Below are 21,533 nucleotides of genomic sequence, written 5' to 3'. Positions count from 1 at the left end.
CAACACCCCCAAACAGGCAAAAAGCAAAATCTCATACTTACAATATTTTTCGGCCTTCTGTCCAAACGCACTGTGCAGCTAGGTCATAACTCCCGTTTTCCACCATGGATTTCCTGAAAAGCAAATGCAATCAAAATTAGACTGTGCCAGCAGTGCTCCCAGACCCAGAAACCCACCCACAAACACCCGGAACCCCCCCAAAGAGCACCTCAAAGACAAGCAAGTCAGCAAAAACGCAAAAAAAATTTGCCTCCGATTTGGTCCAAACCACTTTTATACGGTATTAGAGCTTCCCAGCAATGGCCCCAGAGCCGTCAACCCAGGCGAAAACTAGTAGAAGACCCCCCAAACAGCCAAAAAGCAAAAGTACAAAAATGGGGACTTAGTCATTTTCATGGCAATTTCCAAAATCACTCCGCGCGCGCACTGCAACTAGGCCCTAACTCCCCTCTGCCACCATGGATTTGCTTCAAACCTCTTGCAATCAAAAGTATCCATACCCAGCAGTGCTCCCAGACCCCGAAACCCACCCACAAACACCAGGAAGCCCCCCAAACAGGCCCCCACAGACGCTACATTGAGCGAAATGTCAGAAATAGCAAAAACTTTTTCCTCATGGATTTTGTCCAAACCACTTCTATCCGGTATTAGACCTTCCCAGCAATGCCCCAAGACCCGCCAACCCGCCCGCAAAAAAGCACAACACCCCCAAACAGCCAAAAAGCAAAAATGGAAAATCTCATACTTACAATATTTCTCTGCCTTCTGTCCAAACGCGCTGTGCAGCTAGGTCATAACTCCCGTTTTCCACCATGGATTTCCTGAAAAGCAAATGCAATCAAACTTAGACTGTGCCAGCAGTGCTCCCAGACCCCAAAACCCACCCACAAACACCCGGAACCCCCCAAAGAGCACCTCAAAGACAAGCAAGTCAGCAAAAACGCAAAAAAAGTTTGCCTCCGATTTGGTCCAAACCAGTTTTATCCGGTATTAGACCTTCCCAGCAATGCCCCAAGACCCGCCAACTCACCCGCAAAGAAGTAGAACACCCCCACAAGTGCAGAGTCTTTCTTCATTGGGCGTAATCCAGCCCTCTGCTTTGAGGGAAATAGGAGTCTGGAGGAGGAGGATAGAGGAGCATGTTCTTGTGAACCTGAGGAATGCAGACTGCGGCACCTTCAAATCAATAAGCAAATAAGTGAAGACAGTTCTGCTGATGGGCTTGTTTTTGTGATTAGGTGATTAAAGTTTTAATTATATTAACTGTGCAAAACAAAGAAAGACAGACACACAGGAATAAAAGTGAATAAGGACGAAAAAGAAAGTTATTGATTCATTGGCTCATTTTCAGGGCTCGGTGTCAGGGAATAAGAGTTTGTCTTCATACTCTGCGAATTCAGGCAGGAGTAGGTCAGTATCACCTAACAGAGAAGAAATTCCCTCATCTAAGTTGCTGTCCTCCTCGTCTTCTTCCGGCGTGTATTCTTGTACTTTGTGCTGATTCATCTTGATCATTGTTAACCTCTCCACATTTTTGGGCGAGATGCGGGTCCGTTTGCAAGTTTACAATGCCACCAGCAGCACTGTAAACACATTCAGAAGACACACTTGCGAGTGGGCAAGACAAGTAGTTTATAGCCAGGTTGGAGATCTGTGCCCACAATTCTTTTTTCCCATGCCAATACGCCAATGGGTCAGCATTAACATAGACCTCTGTTGAGTCATTCAGATAGACCTGCACCATCGACTCAAGGTTCTCCACGGTTCCTCCACTTTGCTTCCTTTTTGCTGGGACCTTTTGAGAAGCAAATTCAAGCTGAGTTAGCCAATCCTCTTCTTCACACAATGTTACTGTTGTGTCTGGTGCAGATGATCCGGTTGCCGGTGTCTTTAACGGCTGAGAGGTCACTTGTGCCACAGCCACAGGTGCAGAAGTGGATTCTTTTGACTGGGGATGGCCTGCTGATGCTGATGTACTGCCTTTTCCTTCAATTTTCTGCCGTTCTCTTTCAAACCTCATGGCTGACAAGGCTAGCCAATGTTTGTACTTTGCAACATCTTCGTCACCAAAAGGAAAGAATGCTCTGCCTGCCAGCGCCTTTTTGAAGCGTGGATCCAGAATAGTAGCACAAATGTAATGCTGTTCTGAGTAGATCATTTGAAGACGTTCATCGCCAAGTAGGCGCTCTAATAATTTCTCCGCCAAAACAAAAGCTTGTTGCTTTTCTTCATCTTTTTGAAACATAGAAGACACCGCCTTCAGTTGGTGCTCCAGCATGCGCAACAATGGGATAGCCTTTCCCAAATTACAGTCCTCCCTGCTGACTGCACGTGTGAAGATCTCAAAAGGACGAAGCATGTCTGTCAGGCTTTTAACTAGCTTCCATTGCACCGCATCTAGCCTCAGGTCCTTCTGAGCTGTACCCTGTGTTAAGTAATACTGATCGAGTACTGTAAACTGCTCATACAGACGCCAAAGCATGTAGAAGGTTGAGTTCCAACGTGTTGGCACCTCCTGGATGAGTGCTTTCACTGGCAGTCGACGTTCATGTAGCAGGCCCCTAAGATGCTTCCGGGCCTTAAAAGACTGGCTGAAATGGTTGCACATTCTTCGGCAGGTGGTCACTAACTCGCACACTGGACTGTCTTCTTCACTCAAGAATTTTTTAACATCCAGGTTTATACAGTGCGCCAAACACGGCACTCTGAAAATACCTACCCAGATCCATGGCCTTAACTACATTAGCGCCATTATCCGTGGAAACATAACCAATCTTGCGTTTTTTGGGGGACAGCCAGTGAAAGACCTTTGTGTTAAACTCATTCAAAATGTTTTCTGCTGTATGACGTTTCTCCAAGCCAAACATGGCTAGTGTTGCATGTTTCCGAGCAGCTTTAAAAACTTGGTCTGGGTCAACACCTGCGTTAAGCTTTGCTTTAACCCCTGAAAAAGAGACCCAGTGTGCAGTGATGCACATGTAATCAGTGCCTGCGCTACTGGTCCACATGTCTGTTGTTAGATGTTTAGTGTGAACAGCACTCTTCTGCAAAGCTGCCCCAATCACCTCCAGCACATCTTCATGTAGTGCTGGAACGGCAACTCTGGCAAAATAGAACCGGCTAGGAACCTTCCATTTAGGGCTGAGCGCTGCCACGAATTCTAGAAAACCAACCCCTTCTACAAAAGAAAAAGGGAGAAGGTCCAGAGCTAGCATTTTAGCCAGCTTAGTGTTATACAGACGCGTCAGTGGGTGGTTGCGGTCATATGGCGCTTCTGAAAACAACATGGTTCTAATGTTGGCCTGGACCATTTTACGGGATGATGATGATGACTTCTTCGACCCAGTTATGCTCGCTGATGACCTTTTTCCGCATTGGTGTCTCACTCTCTCCCACACTCTTAGTGTGGCTCACAGGGGGTGTGTTGACAGGGGTACTGGGTGTAAGTGAAGTGTTTGACCCTTCTTCCTCCTCGTCATCATCAGATGAAACATCATTGTTTTGTTGACTTGCAATTTGGGCTTCCTTGATCTCCTTTAGGTGCGCAAACCATTGGACAGCATGCTGTCTCTCAAGATGACCTCTTTGGCCTCCAGTACCATAGTTGGTACCAAACTTACCACGACTAACTGCAAACTTACAAATGCTGCAAATGGCTATGTTTTCCTTTTTTGGGCAAACACTAAAGAAGTCCCAAACTGCGGACTTGAAATGTCTGTGGGGGCCGGAGGAGGCGATACTGGTGGTGGTCATGCTGCTAATGCCAGATGAAGTGGAGGATGTGTGTTGCCGAACTTTACTACGTTGTTCACTTGCACCACCACTAATTGAGGTCGAGGTGGATGGAGGTCCCTTCTGGCGAGGAAGAAATATGGAAGCGGTAGGTGGTGGTGTACTAGTTAACTCCAATGATGGTGGTGTTCCCCCATTGCCTCCTCGTCGACAACATCATCACGCTCAGCAGCTTTTCGGGCTAGGGTCAAAATGTCTGTTTGCTGCATGCCCGCTGAGGCTGGAGTGACGTGTATGATGTCTGCGTTGTCATTGTGAGAGTCTTCATCAGCAGGAGTATACGCCACTTCTTGTTGAGCGTCATCACACTCCATAACTTTGAGAGTTTCGGGGACCTTCCTTTTACGCTTAGCTACCTTTGTCAGATCATGGTGTGCCTCACTCTCAGACGGCAGCAGTGGTTCCCAATTTTGATCCGTATCATCAGAAGGAGGTTGGCTTGAAGAAGATGTAGACACCACCCTTGATCTTTTCCTTGATAAGGATGTGGAAAACAATGAATGATCAGGAGTGGCTTCCTGAAATGATACCTCGGCTTAAATGTCGATTTCCTGATTTGCCCCTACTTCGGGAGGAACAACTATTGTGTGCACTTGTGCCCCTCCATGCACCTCTGCTTGCGCATCTCCTTGCGCTGCCTCTCCTTCCACATGTACTTGCACATGTTGTAGTTGTTGCGGCTGTGGTTGTTCAACACTCGTCAGATGAGTTACAACAACCTGTGTTGATTGAGGGACATTGCTGCTACTTTCTTGCGATGAACCAACATCACTGGTCGATGGTGATTGAACCACTAGACTGGCTGCCTCTAAAGCCCTCAAGGGCTTGGACTTAAGTTGGCGTGGTGGTGGTGGCACTGAGCCCAATGGAGCGGGGGTGCTGCTCCCAGCTTGGTCCCCAGCAGACCCCACTGCTGCTGCAGGTGTACTTTTTTTTTTATTCCCAAAAAATGTGGCGGGCGGCACACCAGTCTCCTTGGTAACTTGCTTCTTCTGCTCCTTACTGGCAACTTTCTTGCTAGAGGAGCTACGGGGAACTTTTTTTGGGGCCATCTTCTTCAGAGGTCAGAACAGCAGAGTTGTCTGTGGCCAGACGTGACGTCGCGTGACGTTATGCTGCACACACACACCGCGGCAGGACTTCTTCCTGGCACTGGTGGTTCTCTTGAGTCTTTTGCACCTAAAAGCAATGAAAGACAGAGGAACATCAGTTCAGTTATACACCCCAAAAACTCGAAAACCACATAAAAATCAGCACAATCCTATGCCATCCAAGCCCTCAATGATGTTTAAATTCAAGACACCCCACAGAAAGACTAGGCCCATGCACCACTCACTAGCCCTGGGCATAATGGATGAAAGCTAGGCAAAATGGGTGCAGGCCTGAGAACACTACCTGCATTCAAAATGGTCCCTTGCCCCCCAGCACATGGCCTTGGGCTGCCTGTACCAGCACTCAAAATGGCCCCCACCCACATGGCAAGTCCCCATCAACACCCCAAAAAATCGAAAAACACACAAAAATCACCACAATCCAATGCCATCCATGCCCTCCATGATGTTTACATTAAAGAGACCCCACAGAAAGACTCAGTCCATGCACCACTCACTACCCCTGGGCAAAAGGCCCCAACAGCAGCCAAATAAATAAAAAAACACACAAAAAACAGCACAATCCCATGCCATCCATGCCCTCAATGATGTTTAATATCAAGACACCCCACAGAAAGAATAGGCCCATGCACCACTCACTACTCCTGGGCATAATGGACGAAAGCTAGGCAAATGGGTGCAGGCCAGAGAACACTGCCTGCATTCAAAATGGCCCCTTGCCCCCCAGCACATCGCCAGGGCCTGCCTGTACCAGCACTCAAAATGGCCCCCACCCACATGGCAAGTCCCCATTAACACCCCAAAAAATCGAAAAACACACACAAATCACCACAATCCAATGCCATCCATGCCCTCCATGATGTTTACATTAAAGAGACCCCACAGAAAGACTCAGTCCATGCACCACTCACTAGCCCTGGGCAAAAGGCCCCAACAGCAGCCAAAAAAATCGAAAAACACAGAAAAATCAGCACAATCCCATGCCATCCATGCCCTCAATGATGTTTAAATTCAAGACACCCCACAGAAAGACTAGGCCCATGCACCACTCACTACCCCTGGGCATAATGGATAAAAGCTAGGCAAAATGGGTGCAGGCCTGAGAACACTGCCTGCATTCAAAATGGCCCCTTGCCCCCAGGCACATGGCCAGGGCCTGCCTGTACCAGCACTCAAAATGGCCCCCACCCACATGGCCAGTCCCCATCAACAGCCGAAAAAATCGAACAACACAGAAAAATCAGCACAATCCAATGCCATCCATGCCCTCCATGATGTTTACATTAAAGAGACCCCACAGAAAGACTCAGTCCATGCACCACTCACTAGCCCTGGGCAAAAGGCCCCAACAGCAGCCCAAAAAATCGAAAAACACATAAAAATCCGCACAATCCCATGCCATCCATGCCCTCAATGATGTTTAAATTCAAGACACCCCACAGAAAGACTAGGCCCATGCACCACTCGCTAGCCCTGGGCAAAAGGCCCCAACAGCAGCCCGAAAAATCGAAAAACACATAAAAATCAGCACAATCCCATGCCATCCATGCCCTCCATGATGTTTAACTTCAAGACACCCAACGGAAAGACTAGGCCCATGCACCACTCACTAGCCCTGGTCAAAAGGCCCCAACAACAGCCCAAAAACTCGAAAAACACAGAAAAATCAGCACAATCCCATGCCATCCATGCCCTCCATGATCTTTAAATTCAAGACACCCCACAGAAAGACTAGGCCCATGCACCACTCACTACCCCTGGGCATAATGGTTGAAAGCTAGGCAAAATGGGTGCAGGCCTGAGAACACTGCCTGCATTCAAAATGGCCCCTTGCCTCCCAGCACATGGCCAGGGCCTGCCTGTACCAGCACTCAAAATGGCCCCCACCCACATCGCCTGTCCCCATGAACACCCCAAAAAATCGAAAAACACAGAAAAATCAGCACAATCCCATGCCATCAATGACCTCCATGATGTTTAAATTCAAGACACCCCACAGAAAGACTAGGCCCATGCACCACTCACTACCCCTGGGCATAATGGTTGAAAGCTAGGCAAAATGGGTGCAGGCCTGAGAACACTGCCTGCATTCAAAATGGCCCCTTGCCTCCCAGCACATGGCCAGGGCCCGCCTGTACCAGCACTCAAAATGGCCCCCACCCACATGGCCTGTCCCCATGAACACCCCAAAAAATCGAAAAACACAGAAAAATCAGCACAATCCCATGCCATCCATGCCCTCCATGATGTTTAAATTCAAGACACCCCACAGAAAGACTAGGCCCATGCACCACTCACTAGCCCTGGTCAAAAGGCCCCAATAACAGCCCAAAAATCGAAAAACACAGAAAAATCTGCACAATCCCATGCCATCCATGCCCTCCATGATGTTTAAATTCAAGACACCCCACAGAAAGACTAGGCCCATGCACCACTCACTAGCCCTGGTCAAAAGGCCCCAACAACAGCCCAAAAATCGAAAAACACAGAAAAATCAGCACAATCCCATGCCATTCATGCCCTCCATGATGTTTAAATTCAAGACACCCCACAGAAAGACAAGGCCCATGCACCACTCACTACCCCTGGGCATAATGGTTGAAAGCTAGGCAAAATGGGTGCAGGCCTGAGAACACTGCCAGCATTCAAAATGGCCCCTTGCCTCCCAGCACATGGCCAGGGCCTGCCTGTACCAGCACTCAAAATGGCCCCCACCCACATGGCCTGTCCCCATGAACACCCCAAAAAATCGAAAAACACAGAAAAATCAGCACAATCCCATGCCATCCATGCCCTCCATGATGTTTAAATTCAAGACACCCCACAGAAAGACTAGGCCCATGCACCACTCACTAGCCCTGGTCAAAAGGCCCCAACAACAGCCCAAAAATCGAAAAACACTGAAAAATCAGCACAATCCCATGCCATCCATGCCCTCCATGATGTTTAAATTCAAGACACCCCACAGAAAGACTAGGCCCATGCACCACCCACTAGCCTTGGTCAAAAGGCCCCAACAACACCCCAAAAATCGAAAATTCCAAAATTGTAGTTGCAGCAAATGTAATCCCCCAAACAAACTTACTTGTGAAATTTCTAATCCAAAAGTGATCCAAAGAAAGTCAAAAAGGCCTCAAATCCAAATATCCAGCAGCATCCACAAAAAGTAATCCTTCCAAGTCAAGATCCGAATGAAAGTGACCAGTACATGAAGAAAGCACTGGGAGGAGCCTGCTGGACAGGAACAGGAAGTTGGAGACTGTGGAGCACTTCCTTCCTCCCCCCCCCCCAAAATGGACTCCTTGCAAAAAAAGTGCAGGCAAATGTCAACCTGAGGAGTTATTCTGATAAAAATCATCATTTTCAGAAGGTTTATGCTGCTTGCTGGTGGTTTTCTTGTGCAGAATTGCAGATTCTGTAATTTCGCGAGTGCGAGATTGTTGCTGCCGGCCGCATCTACATGTTCGCAATTGCGAACTCTCGCAATGCGTGCTGTGCAAGGTGGCAAGCAGCAATTACGTAATTGCGGTCGCCAAACTCCCGCGGGATCCCGCAGCAAGATCCAAAATGGCGCAGCACTCGCAAAATATCTAGAAAAACAACTCGGCAAATGCTGAATGACGGTAAGTGAACGCCACGCGCCGCAATATTGTATCACCAAGCAAAAAAATCCGCTGCGTGCGAATTTACAGATTTTCGGCAAATTCGCAAGAGTTCGCAGATTGCGAATTTACCGAAAATCCGCAAAATCCGCGAGCGGAACGGATTTTACGCCTATGCTTATATCAAACCCAGACAGAGTTACTACAAAACCTATCCCTTCTCAGGCACTCTGCAATGCGTTGAGCACCTTTTTTATCGACAAACTCACAGTGATTAAATTCAGCATCCATGCTAACCACGCTCATGAGGCATTACATACAATGTTAAGGAATGCCTGCCTCCTCCACCATTTTCTGGCAATCAGCAGAGCCACCTTTCTGGAGCTCCTGTCTAAAGTCTAAAGTTAAATATGGATCTCCTACTGATAGCTGTACTCCCCACAATTTGAGAGAAGTTTTTACTGCAAACCATGAGCCAGCTCTATCTCTCATGAAAAAATCATTAACTCACGGCTATGTTACCAGAGCCTTTAAAAAATCTATCATAGTTCCCCAAGAAACCAGGGGTAGATCCTCTAACCACGATGAACTACCAAACCATTTCCCTTCTCCCTTTCTTGTCCAGGGTTTTGGAATCCTGTGTGGCAAACTGCCTTTGCTCATTCATTGAACAATCTTATTATTTGGACCTTTGGCAGGCAGGCTTCCGACCAGCACATTCAACTGAGACAGTGATATTGAGTGTATTTGATAAGCTACGGAGAGAAGCAGATATGGGCCCCCCGCAGGCTTTGGTATTATTGGACCATCGGCTGCTTTTGACACGGTCGACCATGGCATTCTGGTGGACCGTGGCAGGGAAGCAGGTATCCAGGGCCCTGCCCTCACCTGGATCACGTCCATTTTGGAGGACCGTTTTCAGACTGCTCGCCTCTCTCAGTTTACTGCACCTAATATGAAGATCACAAGCGGTGTACCCCAGGGATCCTCATTATCCCAAACCTATTTAACTTGTACCTACTCCCTCTCATACTTTCTTTAAGAGAAAGGAAGGAGTACATTTAATTATGCAGATGACCTGCAATTAATATTCTCCCATGATAATACTCCTGACGCCGGATCCGAATTTCAAGCCACCATGATGCACATCCAGAATCGGACAATCATTTGAAATTGAACCTAGACAACACTGAGGTGGAATTGATAGGTGGCATTTGCAACCCCATGAGTCTACATTTCCAGCCAGAGGAGCTGGGCTTACCTCCCTCCGCATCCTCCTCTGCTAAAAGCCTTGACGTTTCAATCAACTGCGACTAATCCATGAAATCTCAGATTGGAATTGTAGTCTCCACCTCCTTTTTTCAGCTTTGGAAAATAAGGAAAATCAGCATATTTCTCATGAGGGAAGCCCTGATGCAGGTATTCTTAGCCTTGGTCATGTCACACATCGGTTATACTATTTCGGTCTGCCCACATACATAATAAAGAGACTGAAACTTGTGCAGCATCAGGCCACAAGACTCATCTATCGGCAACCTAGATGGCAACATGCTTCCCCTCTCATGAAGAAAAACTATATTGGCTCCCTATACTCCAACGTTGTACCTTCAAAATCAGCTGTCTAATTTTCAAATCATTACACAGTGCATGTCCAGAATTAATTTCTAATATCATTCAGAGATATACACCTACCCACAATCTAAGTTCAGCCCGCACCAATCTGCTGGTCGTCCCGTATTACAAATCAAAATGGCTAGGTGACAGCAAATTCTCAGTACTGGCCCCTGGCTTTTGGAATACACTTCCCCTGACATCAGATCCTGCACATAGCTCCTGAGATTCAGGAAGCTCCTCAAAACATGGGTTTTTATTCAGGCATATGACTAATTTAAACATGGCTGCCCATTCAGATATCTGACTATCCGTCCAGGACTCCGGTCACTCCTATAGTTAGCGCTATGAAACACTCTATAAATAATATTAACATAACATTTAACATAACATGCATCTTATTTTCTCAGACGATATTGAGTCAGCAGTTCTTTCCATTTCTGATTCTATTCATACTTTTTTGTTTGTTTCTCGATATATTTTTAATAAAAAGATAACGGAATTGTTTCCTTTAAGTCCCTTGTCTCCTCCCTCTCCCATGGGTAACTCAGGCTTTAATTGGCAATCTACACGCATTAAATATCTGGGAATCTGGTCTGTAAAAATCTCATAGACACCGTTACTTATAATGGATCTCATACAAAAAATAAAGTTAAGGATCTTTTGTCCTCTTGGTCTCCTAAATATATTTCTTAGTGGGGCAGGTTACAAACTCTTAAAATGATGATAACCCGAATCATTAATTTTTTATCCTCTATGCTACCTATAAAGCTTTTGTCTTCTTTCTTTCATGAGCCTAATGTAATCACGTCTAGATTCTTATGGAATGATAAGAGAGCTAGAATTGCTTACAAGTATCTTCGGAAACCCTCTATATTGAGTGGATGTAACCTCCCAGATTGGAATCTGTATCAGATCTCTTTCTTGGCGGCTCAGGGAGCTCTGTGGTTCTCGCCGCTACCTCAACATATACCCCCATAAATTTTTATAGAACGTGAATTGTGTGCTCCGTTCTCCACTCTCTCTTTGCTCACTACCTCACAAAGGGCTAGATGTAGGAGCCCTAATACCGGTCGGTAACAGCCGAATTCGGCCGTTACCGACCGGTATTAGGGTTTTCTAATGTAGGGGGCCTAATTTTTACCAAATCGGTAAAATACTGAATCAGTACATCTACCGATTCGGTAAATCCGGATGTAGCTGGCACTTCAAAGAGTGCCACAGGCCCTTTAGGAGTCAGTATTTACCACCCAATCCTATTGGGTGGTAGAATACCGAATTCCAGCGTACATGCACATCTGTGCATGTACACCTATGCCATGTGACACACAGACATGCCCTTAGGGCATGTATGTGTGCCACATGGCACACAAGCCTGCAATTGGGGTGCTACAGGGTGTCAAAGTGACACCCCGTTCCCCCTGCCAGGATTCAGTATTTACCGATTCGGTATTTCCCATTGATTCCTATGGGCTTCAAGGTCCATAGGAATCAAAGGGAAATACCGATTCGGTATTTACTGAATCGGTAAATACTGAATCTTACAGAATGGGTAATTGTAAAAGAAAAACTACCTACATCTGCCTACTTCCAATTTACCTACTCTTAAATACCGAATTGGTATGATTCGGTATTTAAGAGTAGGTAAATCGGAATTACCTACATCGGGCCCAAAGTACGCTAGCACACTCTCAACATATTATATTTGATACGGTTAATGCATTGAAATACATTTATTGGAAAGTTTGGAAACCTATTCATAAGTCAAGATGGACATGTTTATGGTCTAATGCTAAGCTTGTTACTGACACTGATCCCACCATTGCTCTTTCATGGGCTGGCAAGGGCATCAGACTGGTGAAAGACCTTTACAATATTAATCATGATCCTCTTCCTTTTTCCTTGTTAGCCAAAAAATAAAATCTCAATAACATGGATTTTTATACTTCTTTCTACGTGGGTACATTCAGGTCAAACTGCTTCTAAAATGTATACATTTTTATCTGCTCCTCTACCTTCACAGTCCACAGTCACTTCTGCTAAATCGTCTTGCCATTTTGGGGATCACTTTTTTAAACATATCTCACAGGATACCTGGCAATTGATAGGAAAATTACCTTTACGTAAATAAATTGCTATTTAACTAATTCAATCTAAAGTCTTTTCTATGAATCTTTTACATTGGACTCCCGCTCATTTACACAAGCTTAAATTAAGAGAGAATGATCTTTGTTGGAAATGTATTTCAGTTCCAGGCACCCATCAACATATGTTCTTTGATTGTACACTATTAGAATCCTTTTGGGGTCCGATTCAAAAACATTTATGATTTATCTTTAATATTCCTATTGTTCTCTCTTTACCTATGATTTTGCTAGGTCCATGGGCCATAGTTACTCCTCTACCTCTTGACAGTATGGATGTGGAGCTTTTAGATTTGCTCTTATCCATTGCAGTCAAAATTATACTTACAGAATGGAAATCTTTTCACCACCTTTCTTACCAATTTGGTGAGCGTGGGTTACATATCTTCGTGGCGCTCATTTTTTGTTGAAAATAAACATTATTCGCCCTCAATTGTTAGCAAGGTATGGCATTCTTTAGATAACTACATGGATTTTTTTGTCAGGGATTACAATATCCTTTTGAAGCTTTTTCTTCACTTACTTTTCAGAAGTGTAGCAGATGTCCCCTTCCAACATCGCGTCCTTTTTTCTTCCCTCTAGTATCCTTTCTTTTTTCTTTCTTTCTTTCTCTATTCCTTTCTTTCACCTCTTTTCTCCTGCCGATGTATTCTATTTACCTAGCAATACAAACTCATACATGATTTTGTTGGGATATATATAACGTTCCGTCTGTCCCATATTCCTGGGTTCTATACATAATATTTGATGAATTCGCAATATCTGTTATCTATCATGCATTTATCTGATATTTTTTATATAATAACTTTGACATATTTTTGTCCCAGCCCAATAGTTCTTTGTTAGGCAGTCCTTTTTAATTCCTTATTATTATATATTTGTTTCTGATTCCTATGTATTGCTACTGTATTGTAAATGTACTTCTTTTTATCTAAAGCAAAACAAATAATTGGGCAGTAAACATTCATTTGGCCAGCTCATGTGGCAGGAGACACCTTGAGCTGGCTTTGCCTTTAACATTTTGTCACAATTTACTTAATTTAACCACAAGTCGGGTTCAATTGCTCCCGAATCAGATTCAGGATATCACACCTGCCCAATCTCCCTCAAAATCTAAATCAATCCTTGTCGAAGCACACCCAAGAAGTAGGTGAATAAGAATTTGAGAAAATCTACAAAACAGTCATTCCAAACCAGTTGGGAAGAATGTGAGTCCTTCACTAGAAGTAAAATCGAAATCTTTATTTTACCAGAAAGCACGTAGCCGTTTGTAGCATTTGGTTCTCATTTGACTCTCCCTGAGTAGCAAGGCCTACTCATGGAAAGTGATGTGGGCTTGTTAAACAGTCCGCAGATCTACAACAATCAAAACATAATAAATCATTTTCCAGTCAGTTCCTTTTGTTATATAAAAAAAAGATAAAGTACAATATGCTAGGTGGAATTACCTGTGGTTATACTCTAACAGATTGCACCCCAGCAATCAGTGAAATCTTAAAGCAAAATGCAGCCACATAGGATAAACATAAAACAGTGAGACTCAATTATTGAAACTCAGACTTCTGGCATTGCCAAGGTGTCAGCAAAGCAATAAAATCAGAAACATGTAACCAAAATCCCAATCCAGTGAGATCACAACTGTCCAATATTGTACCGCTTTTTGAGAACACTCAATGATATTATGAAAGTTAACTTGCCCACATCATCACTGTTTATAAAGCATTAAAACCTTCAATATGGTACATTTTAAATCTATTTTCTAGTTTTAACCCTGCTGCCAAGCAGTCTCAGGCAGGACCTAAAAACCAAGGTCTTGACATCCTAGAGCCCTTGGACTAAAAGCCCCAACTCCAGACATGCAAGAAACCTAATGGCAAATGTCCCTATGTCCCTCATCTTTGCATCTGGATTTTCTTAAAAAAATATGAGGCTCCTGTGGGGCTGCCACTCTCATAGCATCAACCAAACACAATGGAATCTTTCACAGTAATACCTGGCCTCTCCTTTGGGCTCCATCAGGCAATTATACAAACTATTTTTCAAGCCACAAAAGGGCCTAATATGTGATCCCTGGCTGGCTGAATAGAAAATCAGAAAGGAAAGCCTGTGGCACATCAAAGGCAGTGCAGTGGGACTTTCCCTAACATTTAAACCTGGGTGCCCCTGCACCTACTATGGGGCAATCAGAAACCTACAGTCTTGTTGGGGTCCCGGAGGGAGTCCCAAGGCCTTCACATACCTGATTTGAGTTCGTCACTAGCTCACTGGGGGTTCCTGGGGAGATAATTTCTCCAGGAGCATGATGTCATTTCCCGGAGACAGTAGGTGTACCAAGTGAGGAGGCGATCAGTTTTGTTTTCTTCTCTGTGTTGGGTTTCAGGGCAGTGAGGGTACCTGGAGACAAATATTAAATAGTACGACACACATGGTGAATAGAAGTACTGATGCTGGGGGACACTACACACCTCCAATATCAACTGAAGGACCAGCATACACCTCTTTTCATGGCGGCTGCTTACACAGCCCAGAGGCCTCCACAGGCCCTAACAAAAAGGACCCTAACAAAGTAGGATTAATCTGGAAACATTGAGGCCAATTTTAAAGGAGGGTTATGTTATGTTATGTTATGTTATGTTATGTTATGTTATTAAATCATTTATTGAGCGCAATAACACTGATTAGTTTCTTGGCGCTAAAATTGACAGTAACACAATCGGAGGTGGAAAAGGTGGATTAAAAAGCTTGTCTAAAAAGCCAGGTCTTCAGTGCTTTCCGAAAAGGTAAGAGTCTTGGCAAGACCGGATCTCCAGGGGAAAGGTGTTCCATAGGCAGGGGGCCAGTGTTGCAAATCTGCGTCCACCAGAACGTTTAAGTTTAAAGGGAGGGGTCTGGAGCAGGGCTAGATGGAGTGAGCGAAGGTTGCGGGAGGGGACGTGTCTGGTGATCAATTGATTAATAAATTTAGGGCTTTTGCCGTGTAATGACTTGAAGATCATACAACCTGCTTTGAAGTGGCATCGTTGTGTGACCGGAAGCCAATGCATCTTGATGAGAAGAGGAGTCGCCGCCTGCCATCTTGGTTGCTTCAGGATCAGCCTAGCAGCATAGTTCTGTACCATCTGGAGACGCTTAAGTAAATAGTTAGGGAGACCTAGGTAGATGGCATTCGCGTAATCCAGATGGGACAGGACAGTGGCGATCACAACCTGGGTAATCGCTTCAGGCGTTAGTAGTCGCCTGACCTTCCTGATTTTTTTTAACTGGTAAAAGCATTTGGAGACCACTTGTCCCACTTGTGCTTTTAGTGAGAGATCACTATCCACAATGACTCCAAGCGTTTTAGCCGATGGTGATGGTTGCAGAGCTTGACCCAGGTCTGAAGGCCAATAGTGAGGGCCCCAGTACTTAGCATTGTCCCCAGTCAGTACCAGTTCGGCTTTACCTGGATTTAATTTCAGTTGATTTTGATCCATCCAGGATTTAATAAACCTCATGGTTGACTGGAAATGACTCATAGAGTTTTCGGAATTATCAATGGTGAAGAGTAGCTGCAGGTCATCTGCGTAGTTAAAAACTCTCACCTGTTTGTCCCTCAAGGTTTGTATGAGGGGGAGTATGTATATGTTAAAAAGATGGGGTGACAGGGAGGAGCCCTGTGGCACTCCACATGGGATGGCCTGTTTAACACCGGTCAAGTCCCCCAGGCGCACCGCTTGGGAGCGGTCCTCCAAGAAGGACCTCAACCAGCAGGCCGCCACGCCCTGTATGCCGGTCTGTCCGACACAGTCGATCAAGATGTTGTGGTCGACCGTGTCGAACGCGGCCGACAGGTCCAGTAGCACCAGGGCCTGGGGAGAACGTCTATCTGCGCAGTCTCGAAGTGTATCCAAAACTGCGGTGACCACTGCCTCCGTAGAGTGTGCAGGCTGGAATCCAGCCTGATGAGGGTCAAAGCAAGAGGACTCCTCCAGAAAGTTGGAGAGGTTTTTTGCCACGTGTGCCTCTAGAATTTTCGCCAAATAAGGCAATAGGGAGATAAGCCTGAAGTTTGCCTTGCATCCAGGATCCGCCCGGGTTTTTTTAATAGGGGTATAACCGTGGCTTCTTTAAAGGTGGACGGGACAATGCCAGACAAAAGGGAATCATTTAGAAGGGCAAGAATAGGGGTTGGATAAGTGGAGAAGCATTCTTTCAAGATGCGAGGGGGACAGATATCCAGTGGGGAGCCAGATTTGACTCTCGTCATTAATTCCAGGAGCTGGCCATGGGTTATAGGTTGAAAATTGGTAAGAGTGGCAGAGCCTGTCTTTATTGCCATACCGGTCGTGATTGGGGTCTTCGGTTGGGGAATGCTAGTTTTTATGTCTGTGATTTTATCACTAAAGTAGGAATTGAGTGAATCACACAGACACTGGGTGGGGATTACTTTAGGACGAACATTCTCCAAATTGGTCAGTTCATTGAAGACAGAGAAAATATCTTTGGATTTGTTTGATGAGTCCAGAATACGAGAAGAGAAATACTCCACCTTTGCTGCAGAGATGGCATTCATGTATTCCTTCCTGTTCTGTGTTTTGCTTCTGGTGGTGAGCTCTGGCTGTTCTTTTCAGGCCTCCTGTCCTCTAAAATTGTAAAGGTTTCTAGGAGATAGTTTTCTGCACTACTCTCCCTCTGGTAAGAGAGAGCTCAGGAGCTGCCCTGCTGCCATTTAGCTCCTTCTTGAGAAGTTCTCTGCATGGCTCCTCATACTCTCCTTAGCTGTGTCAGCACTATGCAGCTCTCAAGTCAGAGTACCCACCCTGCTCACAGTCCACAGCATTCTTTGTCACTTGGGTGGCACCTGTATGTCACAAAGACTCAGGATGTCCCGCCTCATTGAGGTCACCCTCATATGAGTCCTGTCCACAGACATTCAATGAGAACCTTTATCCTTTAGGGTCCCCCAGCAGGTCTAACCCTCTACTGACACGTACAGTGTTTGGTGGCAATACCACTGGCTTTGGCGACAAATCTAAGTCCCTGGTGCCAGCTAAAGTCATATGTCCTGAGCCCTCTGTTTTCGGAATCAGATTTTCTTGAGTCCATCTCAGCAGTAGGAGTCATGAGGGCTTGAATATCTTTTGTCAGGAGTCAGTTGTCTTCCTTTTTCAGCCTGACATTCTTCTGCTGTACTTCCCCCAGGTTCAGAAGGTTTTAAAATGTTTATCTCTTGTGCAAAGTTTTTTTATTGTCTTGGGAACGTTCTAGAATGTTCACATTTCTGCCAAATCCTAAAATTGCACATCATCGCTCCATCCCTATTTCAACAAATGTGAATAACAAATAGAGACTTGCAAAGTTTTTTTAGTGTGTGGGTAAAGTTCCAGAATGTTCGCATTTCTGCCTAATTCTAAAGTTGCACATCATCACTCCATCCCTATTTCAACAAATGTGCATAACAATTAGAGAATTTCCAAGATGGTGACTTCAAGTGTTCTGCTGAAGGAGCTCTCTCAGAGACATAACCCATGCCCATAACTACCACAGCAACCTGGTTCCTTCACTCCAAATCTTCAAAGAAAGCCCAGGCAATGGTAGGCTTCAGATGTGTGGCTGCCTTTCTGTGTTTCTGTCGGGTTGAGCCTTCCCAGGCATGACCTAGTAGAAAAAGATCCTTTGGACATGCAGATTCTGTCTGTCCCCTTTTCATCCACCAGGAACAGACTTAATCACAAATTTACTGTGAACAAAAAAATGCTAACAGCTGTTGTTCATGGGGCTTTTGCTAAATGTGTCCTCATGATAAAGATTGGTGCAACAATATAAGGGCTGCATAGTCAGAATTGGGCCCAGGTTATTCTCGATACAGGGGGTACACTGTCACAGAAGACCTTGATTGGAAACAGTCTAAGACAGGGGTTTATGTTGACCACGTTGCTTTTCTCTTTATTTATAGCAGACTTACCCGCCACTTTGAGATCAGTGAGGGGGGCGAGCCCAAAAATATATGGAAAACATACTGCATGTTTACTTTATGCATCTGATTTGGTAATTATGGACCAAACTGAGATAGGTTTGCAGAGAAAACTTAAAGTGTTTGGGGACTACTGTAGCGGGAATAAATTAATAGTAAACCTGGCAAAAAGACAATATTAAATTGGAGAAAGTTAACAAATATAAACATCTAGGAATCTGGTTCAAGAATTCTATGAGGTGGAAAGTCCATTTGGATGCATTGAGAAATCGGGCCTTAACCTTGGTTAGTGGCCTGAGGAAATTTGACTCTTCCTATGGAGAAATGACAGATGAACCCATCCTAAATGCCTATAGGGCTATCCCCCAGTTTTTATATGGTGCTGAACTGCTAATTGTAAGTGGTAAGAGGAAGTGGGATGCTGAAGAAGGAAAATGTGCAAAAAAAATACTGCCCCTTCCAAGATCCTCCATGATACAGGCCATAAGACTAGAAACGGGGATGGTCTCATGGGAGAAAATGGCAATCATGGCACTAATAAGGTTCTGGCAACACATGGGTTGTGAAGAGGGGCAAAAAGTATCTTCTTGGTGTAAAGGCGAGATTGGGATTTGAGGGTTGATGCCAGCCAGAAGCACCTCCACCCGACTATAAGTAAGGCAGAACTTAGGACAGCAGGGAAAGAAATATCATGGGACACAGATAGGAAATACTTGGAACTTATGTTCACACTAGGGGTAGATGTCAAATTACGTTCTGCTCACGGAAATTGCGATAATTTGATATTTTCGCGTTCCGCAGAGAGCGCGAAAATGGCAAAATCTCTGCGATCCGCAGCTACCGGAATTTTTTTTCATGCTTGCGCTTTAAAAATACATTCTCGCGCGTGCGATCGCCTCACCTGGACCCCCGCGTTCACCGACAAGTTTTCCCGATCCGGTCGCGTGCTCCACAAGATGTTGGTAGCCGTTTGTGCTATCTCGCGCGAGTTCGCGCCCGCGAACACCTCATTCGTCTCGCGATCATGCACCGCAAGAGTATGAGATCTTCTCCACCGCGAGCGAGAGGACTCGAACACGTCATATCAAACGCGACAAGGAGCGAGAGAACCCGAACACGTCATTCTCCTCAGCGAGCGAGAGCGTGAGGATGCAAACACGTCATATCCAACGTGACAGGGAGCGAGAGAACGCGAACACTTCATTTTGGACGCGCCATCGACATCCGGCGGAAGTAATGTGAAGCTTGAGAACTCGAACATGTAAAATTTTCAATCTGGAGAAGAATATCAGCTCTAGCAGCATACAACCTTCTGTAAATGATGATTTGGATTAAAAAAACTCCTCAGATTGACATTTGGCTGTCCTTTTCTGTGCAAGGAGTCCTTTTTTAAAATGGGGGAGAGGGAGGAAGTGCCACAGAATCTCCAACTTCCTGTTCCTGTCCAGCAGGCTCCTCCCAGTGCTTTGTCCATCTCCTGCTCATTCTGCCTTTGGATTTTGAGCTGGAAAGATCACTCTTTTTGTCTATTGCATTATTGCCATTGGATTTGAGAATGTTTGAATTAGATATGTTACAAGTAAGTGGTTGTTGTGTATGTTTGATTGGGGGCATTGCAGCTGTTGCAACTACAATTTAATTTTGGTAACTATCATTCCTTTTTTTTAATGTTGTGGGTAGTAGTAGTTAGTAAGCCCAGAGCTAGTCATGGCCTCATGGGTGGGTGCATGATGAAGCAACTGTTCCTTTAATGTTTTTTGAATGTTTTTCATTCTCAAGCATCATTTAGGGTATGCATGTCATTGGATTGAGTAGGGAAATGTGTTTTTTGGGGTGGGCTTTCTGTTGTTGGGCCTGGCCATGTGGCTGGTGGCCATTTAGAAGCCTAGGCCTGCAAGCTTGTTTGACCCTGTCTGCCAACAGGCCTGCTTTCCTCCGGTAGGCTCAGAGCAGGTAGCCACAGCTGCATTAAACATGTGTTTCTGTGTGGTCTGTTGAATTTAGACATCATTTAGGGCATGGATGGCATTGGATTGAGTTGCGAAATGTGTTTTTTTGGGGGTAGGTTTTCTGTTGTTGGGCCTGGCCATGTGGCTGGTGGCCATTTTGAAGCCTAGGCCTACACGCTTGTCTGGCCTTGTCTGCCAACAGGCCTGCTTTCACCAGGTAGGCTTAGAGCAGGTAGCCACAGCTACATTAAACAAGTGTTTCTGTGTGGTCTGTTGAATTTAGACATCATTTAGGGGATGGATGGCATTGGATTGAGTTGGGAAATGTGTTTTTTTGGGGTGGGCTTTCTGATGTTGGGTGTCTTAAAGACATGCCTTTATTGTGTGTCTCTGGTGTGTGTTGGTGTGCAATGCAACCACCCTGCAGACCTTTTTTGGTACTGTGTATTTTCGTTTTTGTATTTTATGGTATTAAAAAGGCAGAGCAGTGTGCTTTAGTATGCGTCCTTTGCCTGGCTTTTATAGGCCTTTTGTGAGTTCATGGTGTTTCCCAGGCCTCCTGCTTGTTGCTTGTGTTTTGTGAGGGTCCATGTGGCTGGTGGCCTTTTTTTGTGGGGGGAGTTATTAGTGCTATTATTCCATCGAGCACTCAAAAAAGTCCAAATAGAAATCTTTTTCAAGTAATGCAGTAGTTTAATCTTGAAAAATTTCAATTCTTTTCTTCATTGAAATACAATCTTCAATATAGTCTTCAAACTGTGCAGCCAACACGTGTTTCGTCTAGTCTGATTCGACTAATGACTTCCTCAGGGCTGCAACCCAAAGGTATTTAATCTATTTTTAATTTCGAGTAATCTTGTTTGGCTTAGACTAATTAAATTTAGATAAATTATAATACCAGGCAAGGTAAACATACATCAGATATTACGTCCGCCATCTTGGAACAGTCAATCTATACGCTCGTACCTGCCAGTTTAACATGGTCGTTCTCTTTGTTTTTGACACTTATCTTTCACTAAACTATATTCTCTTTTTTGAAATATTTTAAACAAAAGAGGAGACATTATATATCTTTCTAATTGATTCATACTTAGGTAACCTAAAGATCACTATGGAGATTTCAAGCTTTCACTTGGTGGTGAGAACTTTACTACATTATATACCTCTTTTCAAACACCAGTTTGGCTTTGGGATGTTTCCCTGTTGATTGTGATTTATTTACATAATTGACTAGTGTGTTATATCGAATAATGATATAGTATTATAATAGCGATTATACTTTGTTTTGGGTTGCAGCCCTGAGGAAGTCATTAGTCGAATCAGACTAGACGAAACACGTGTTGGCTGCACAGTTTGAAGACTGTATTGAA

This window comes from Lissotriton vulgaris, chromosome 8 (genome assembly GCF_964263255.1).
Source record: "Lissotriton vulgaris chromosome 8, aLisVul1.2, whole genome shotgun sequence".
Taxonomy (NCBI): Eukaryota; Metazoa; Chordata; class Amphibia; order Caudata; family Salamandridae; genus Lissotriton; species Lissotriton vulgaris.
The sequence above is the reverse complement of the archived record's forward strand: the minus strand, read 5'-3'. Positions refer to the sequence as shown.